This window comes from Echinops telfairi, unplaced genomic scaffold (assembly GCF_000313985.2).
Source record: "Echinops telfairi isolate 266 unplaced genomic scaffold, ASM31398v2 ScPeMD7_7469;HRSCAF=8507_1, whole genome shotgun sequence".
Taxonomy (NCBI): Eukaryota; Metazoa; Chordata; class Mammalia; order Afrosoricida; family Tenrecidae; genus Echinops; species Echinops telfairi.
Window position 1 is genome coordinate 47060242 of NW_022111373.1, and position 7413 is coordinate 47067654.

Here is a 7413-nt window from a genome sequence, read left to right on the forward strand (position 1 = left end):
GATTGAGTAGGGGCAGACTGGTATGCTTCTTCTGTGTGGGTTTTGTTGTCTCTCAGCTAGATGGCTCTTTGTTTATCTTCAGGTCTTTAAGGCTTCAGGTGCTAAACCCAGGGATACATATAGGATGCATAGGGTAGCCCATTAAAAGGGAGGAGGGAAAAAGCATGGGTAGCAGGGGAACAGGGCACTAACCCACACAGGGAGAGAGTGCTGATTGTGTCTCCACAGGGAAAAAGGGACCAGACTCCAACCCGGAGCTCCAAGACAGGAACACAACACAGTGACATGAATTAGGGAATGAACAGAGAGGCCTGAGTGCTGGCCCCATTGCCAACTGGGTACGCAGCACCACCCTCCCCCAGGGGGAATTCATCTCAGAGGACAGCACTGAAGCTGCAGCTCCAGAAAAGGGGAAGAGGGACTGGTGAGCCAATGAGGGGGGAAGGGGAAGAAAAGGAAAGAGTGGAGCACTTCCTGGCTCGCTGAGCCCTGGGGACAATGTGCCTGTTCAGAACAGCAATGCACAGAGATGACCAAGGGCCGGCCCCACCAAGGGACACAGTGTTCCTCATTGACCCATCACACCACTGGGGACAGCACTGGAGACACATGGTGGGAATTGTGTCCGCCATGAGCTCACCATGCCCAACACCAGCCTCTGGGGGCAAGCATCAGAGCAGTGGGGGCAGCAGAGTGGTGAGGTCCTCAGGGATAGAGGCGGTGCCAGGGCATGGCTCCCCACCAGACTTGACTGGAAAGCACCCGTGAAGGAAAACAAACAGACCCTGAACTATTCATACAGTTATATATGTATGCATGTGTGCATGTTGTTTTAGTTGTAGCCATTGTTTTACTTTCTGTTGTTGCTTTGTTGCCCCCAGTCTGGTAATGGTTCATAGCATGTCTACCTGGAAGGGATTGGCAGAATAAACAAGCCAGAAGAGAGAACAATGGGATGACAGATCAGGGGAACATGGGCGTTGGGGAGGGGGGAAGGAAGAGGGTGTTAACAAGCACAGGACCAAGGGAAAAACAAGTGATCCAAAATCAGTGTCAAAGACCATGCAGGAGGCCTTGCAGGGCTGAGTCAAGGGCAACGTAACCAAGAGGAATGCCTAAAACCCAAATAAAGGCAGAACATGATAATGGGACAAGAGGAAAGTACAAAGAAATAGAGGAAAGAACTAAGAGGCAAAGGGTAGTCATAGAGATATAAATACAGGCATATAAGGATATAAATATATTTATATATGATGAGGGGGAAATAGAGCTATGTACATATATTTATAGGTTGAGTATTAAAAAAACAGATGGACAGTGGGCCCCTGCACAAGTACTCCCCCAACACAAGAACACTTTGTTCTAACAATTCGGCAGTCTGAGATGCTCACCAGCCTGGCATGATCGCTGAAGACAATGGGTGCACAAGACAATGTGGTGAAGAAAGTGGATGATGCTTCGCTACCAAAAGATATAACACCTGAAGTCACTGAACACAATTGGTGAACAAGCAAGTGTGGTGAAGAAAACTGATGGTGCCCAGCGACCAAAAGATATAGCACCTAAGACTGTCACTCTTTATGAGAGTAGTGAGCCCAATATTTTTCCTGTAGAGTGACTGGTGGTTTTGAACTGCTGACCTTGCGTATAGCAGTCTGATGCATAACCACTATGCCATATACACATTTATAACCACAAAGTAACAAGTGCACTGATAGGATAGTCTAGAATAGAATAGTGTTTCCTCACGTATTTAAAATATAGAGGAAAGTGATAGATAAATATAAGTTAAAGTTTAATGAAATCATCATAAAGTGTTGGTTTGAGTAAGAGTTTTTAGGCACATATTTACCCAGAATTTGAGGCAAACACATGTACAAATGCTGCATAAAATATAGAGTAACCACTGTTTTGTGACTCGTCTCTGTGTTATGTTTTTATTTATTATTTATTCACTTAGTTTCCATTCATAATTTGAAAATGTTTTAATGGAGTTTCATTTACTAAAACAATAAAATATTTGCATAGCAAGATTTATCTTTTTAAAATAAACTTATTTACTAGCTAGTCTACAGAATATCAAGGAGGTAGTGCAGATCTCCCCATTTTAACATTAATGGTCCCAGCTTGACAGTCTCAGATAGTTTTATGTTCTAAACGTTGACTCTGAGAAAGAATATTTAAAGTGGTAAAGATGGAAGCTGTAAAACTTAGGATCTGTCTTCAGCAGTTACACATGATCACTTCTGCCATATTCTTAAGTTAAGGCAGAGAGTGGCACAGAGAACAAGGGAGAAAAAGATGACTATCACTCTATGATAGGTATGGCCAAGGGTTTATATTCACTTAATCCATTGCTATTCCTAGATCTATAGGTCTATATGTGTTATAGATCTATTTAGATCAATGGAGCTACAAGTATATATAGAAATCCATAGTTCTATAGTGTATCTATCTATAGAATTGTATATTCATATATATGATTCATAGATTTCATATATATATTTTATATATATGGAAAGATGGATATATAGAGATATAGATACAGTGAGAGTCATATATTCATATATATGGTTCATAGAATTCATGTGTGTGTGTGTGTGTGTAAATATATTTATATATGAAGGTGCACATGTCCTAAATTATGGTAGGTATATTTCGATTACTTCATTAGCATGTGAAAGTTGGACATTGAATAAAGAAGATCAAAGAACATTTATGCATTTGAATTGTGGTGCTGGTGCAGATTATGGAAAGTCCCATGGACTGCTAAAAGGACAAACAAATCTGTCTTAGAAGAGGTTAGGCCAGAGTGCTCCTTAGAGGGAAAGATGGCAAGACGTTGTCTTACATACTTCAAATACACCATCAAGAGAGACCAATCTCTGCAGAAGGACATCATGCAAGGTAAAAAGCAGAGGCGGGGTACAAGAGGAAGGCCCTGAAGAAGATGGCTTCATGCCATGGCTGCAACAATGAGCTCAGGTCTAAGAACAATTACCAGGCTGGAGCAGGAGCACACCGTGTTTCGCTTGGTTGTGCATAGTCGCATCACTGTGGGTTGGAACCTACTCGATGGGAACTAATAGCAACATCTACAAGGTTAATCCATTTTTTTCATTTATGAATTTTTATCATTCTATATTTTGCTATTAGCTCTTTAATTCATCTTAATAGGACAAAGATAAGCTTATTGGGTCCCATTTTGTTTTCTCTGAGGTGTTCTCAAGATTCTTGCCTTGTAGAAAGTTGATGATATGTCTTGTTGATTTTCTTTTGCAGTCTGTCTTGGTTGGGCTTTGTTAAGTTTCTTGGATAAATATCCCCTGTCTTTCATGATATTAGGAAAGCCCCAGCCACCCCCCACAAAAGAGGCTTCAACAATTTTACCTGAGATTTTTGTTGCCTCTTGTCATTCTAGAATTCAGAGAACATGTAAGTTATTCCTCTTGATGGTGTTCCACAAGATTCTTAGACTTACTTCAACTTTTATGGTTGTCTTTTCTAATTGTTCTAGAATATTAATGTTGAGTGATTTTTCTCCAATGTCACTAATATGGCCTTCCACTGATTTAGTTCTACTCCTTAGCTCTTTTAGACATTATCTATGTCTGAATTCTTAGTATTAATGTCATAGAGTTCTGTTCTGAGCTTTTGTAGGGCTTCCACGTTTTCATTTACGTGTTCAGTTTGTTCTTGTAGTGTTTTCCTGACTTCTCTAAAGATCGTTCCATGGGTTTCACTTGCTTTCATCTTTAACTTTCTTAATCTTCCTCTCAATCCTCTTCAGGAATATAGCTACCATTCTTTTGAATTTGTTATTATAGTTATTTAGGGTTATTTTAGTTTTAATATCATTTCTCCCTCAAAAAGGTCTCCCAACTCTGTATTTTGTCACATGTTTGAATCACTCTGTCTTGTTTCTTCATGTGAACTGGAATCACCTGTTTTCTCTGAGACATTGTGGTATAGTTCTATTTGTTTTCAAAATAATGATTCTGTGCTGGTGTTATGTTAGGCACCAACTACCTGTCTCTTGGCAGATTTAATAGAGAAAGTGAGTGTGTTCTTTGTTCTCTGCTTGTGTGGCAGAGATAAGCCCAGGTTTAGTTATATTGGCTGCTTTCAATGATCAGGTGATATAGGAAGATGTTGTTACCTTTTTCAGTAGGTAGGACTGCAGGAGTTTTCACTGTTAACAGGTTTTATTGTATATGTTTATGATAAATGAAACAGCATTCATTTTAAACTTGTCATTCTTCACATAGTAAACCATGTGATCCACCAATTCAAATAGCCACAACTAATTCATTTCCGCTCACTAGTGCCTAAGATATCAATCTTTATTTCTTCTATTTTATTTTTGATGACATAATTTCCTAGATCCATTCTTCCTACATTCCACATTCTTATTATTAATAAAAGCTTGCATCATTTTCTCTTTTTGTGCCATGCCCACCAACAAATGAAGGACCCCAAATTTTTGTCCCATTCCCCTGGTCTCATAGTGGTTACACATTGCGATAATAACCACCGAGTTACCATTGCAAAACCACTAGCCGCTCTACAGGAGAAAGAGGGGACTCCTCTGCTGTACAAACTTACCATCATGAAACCCCACTGAGGAAGTTCTACCTTGTACTAGATAGACAGTTGTTATGAGTTGAAATTGACTCCATGGCAGGGAGTTTGTCGTTTTTGTTTTTTAATTTTAACACCATTAAGAATGAGTTTATTTTGAGTTCTGGTGGAACTGTGGCTAAAACATTGAGCTAATAACCACAAGGTTGGCAATCCAAACTCTAAAGTTATTTGTGGGGAAAGATGAGTCTATCATTTCCTGTTAAGGAGCCCTGGCAGTGTAGTGGTTACTCGTTGGGCTGTGATCTGCATGGTTGGCAGTTCGAAACCACCAGCAGCAGACTGGGCTTTCTACTTCCATAAATACCTACACTCTTAGAGACCCAGAGGGTGTCACTATGAGTCAGCACTGACTAATGACAGTGTTTGTTTGTTGATCATCCTGTTAAATTTTAGTCTTGATACTCCAATATAGGACTGCTAGATGCTGGAATTGACTCAGTGGCATTGTTTGTCTGTTTTCTTGATTTGGTTTTTAAGGAGGCAACACCTCAGTTGTAGTTTGAGTGTTTTTCACCCCAAGAGGCTCATCTTCTGGCATTAGGTCAGACAATCTTCTTCTACTATTGCAATTTCATTGCCAATGTTTACCTGGTTTTCTATTTTTTCTTTTAATTTCATTCTAAAGAAACTGATATCTAAAAATTTTAAAGAGAAAATAAATAAAATCATATAAACGTTGACCATGGAACAGTATTTCTTTTTTTTTTTCTCTCTTTTTAAAAAATTTATTTATTTATTTATTTATTTTAACATTTTATTAGGGGCTTATACAACTGTTATCCCAATCCATACACACATCAATTGTGTAAAGCGCATTTGTACATCGTTTCTCAAAACATTTTCTCTCCATTTAAACCCCTGACATTAGGTCCTCATTTTTCCCCTCCCTCCCCACTCCCCCCTCCCGCATGAGCCCTTGATAGTTTATAAATAGGTATTTTGTCATATCTTGCCCTGTCCAACGTCTCCCTTCATCCACTTTTCAGTTGTCTGTCCCCCAGGGAGGAGGTCACACACAGTTCCATGTAATAGGTTCCCTCTTTCCTACCCATTCTCCCTTTACCCTCCCTGTTTTGCCACTCACACCACTGGTCCTATAGGGCTCATCCGCCCTGGATTCCCTTCTACACAGTTATTGGGTATTAGCTACTTTTCAATGATAAACTAAGTATCATTTACACCAAAAAGATTTGCCTCAGACAAGGCCACCCATAAGTCAGATAGTATCAATAGGAAAGTAACTTATCATGAGGAATAATTAATAAAATATTACTTGTAGTGTTTATCAGGAATTTTAATATAACTCCCTTTTGAATATCAGCCAAGACACCTGGGATGTATAATAGAGGCCTTCTGCCAGACATGAAGACCTTTTTGTAGGCACACAAGCATAATTTAAAAGTTCAACTATAAAAGTGGAGCTTTGTTTTCTCACTTTGTTGTGATTTATATTTCTGAAAATTCCATGAGTATCATGATGTCTGAGTCCCAAACACAGTCAAATCAACCCACATCACAAGTGTCTTTCATAAAGGGCCTTGCATAAGGTCCTGACACTAGTCCACAAGCACGTGGGCTCTTGTGACCTTCATGTATGCTTTCATGGGGTGCGCCTCCAGTGCCACGTGAAGCAAGACCACTCTGTCCAAAGTGTCAAGAGCACTTCTATGATGTGTCCCTGGAGCTATGGATAGGGACAGATGTGCTGTACTCAGAGGAGCCTCAATCTTTGGTTTTTCTCATTCAGTCCATCTTTTAAATACTTTTCATATTCATACTGAGAGGAGTAACATTCCCTGGATGCACTGCCATGGCACTGACATGCTCCATAAAATTCTAACCAAGTCAGATAAACATCACTGAGTTTTATAGTGCATTTCCTGTGAACTAAACATATATTTTGTGTTCATTTTGACAGATTTGTAAATACACATCACTCAGCATTCAGTGAGATATACAGTTTGAATATGTGATAAAAAGTGTTAGAATTAAAAATGAAAGATACCCGAATGATCCACATAATATCTTAACCATGATGTCTAAAAATCAATCCAAGCAAATCAGACATTAAAAATGAAATAAATAAATCTAAAGAAATTTAGAGAATGTTAAAACATAAACACTTATCTTCAATAATAAAGAAAAAGAAGGAATGGATCTCAAATATTATTCACTAGCTATCTATTTTTAAAATGAACTGTATTCAATACAGTCAATTAGATAAATAAGTGAAAATTATTGCATGGATTTTAAAATAATAAATATATAGATTCATTTTAGATTTATTTATATGATTTTCTAGGCATGAAAGGGATTAGCAATCAAAAGAAGCAAGTAACAGAAGGTCACAAAAATAGATATTTGAGCCAGTATTTGTTGCTAATGTTTTCTTTATGTTCAATGATCTTTCAAAGACACAAATATTAAGTGAAAATAGTGATCCATATTTTAACAGAAGCAGCATAGGCTAATAATACCTATGGAAAATCACAAAGAATATTAAGCATTTAGACAGTATATTAACTAGTAAATTATGCACCCCACAGCAATATTTCTATCATTTTATAATAAAAGATTAATTTTTATTATTTAGCTTTCATTTTATATGAACACAAATACATATCTTTAAAATCTTTAGGAAGATTTCAGAAATATAAATATTTATTCATTAGCAACAGGGGCCTAGTTGGTTTGATTGGTAATCAAGTAAAAATTCAAATTAAGCACTGTTCTAAACTAAAAGTAATTTTTCTTATCATTTTTTCTGAG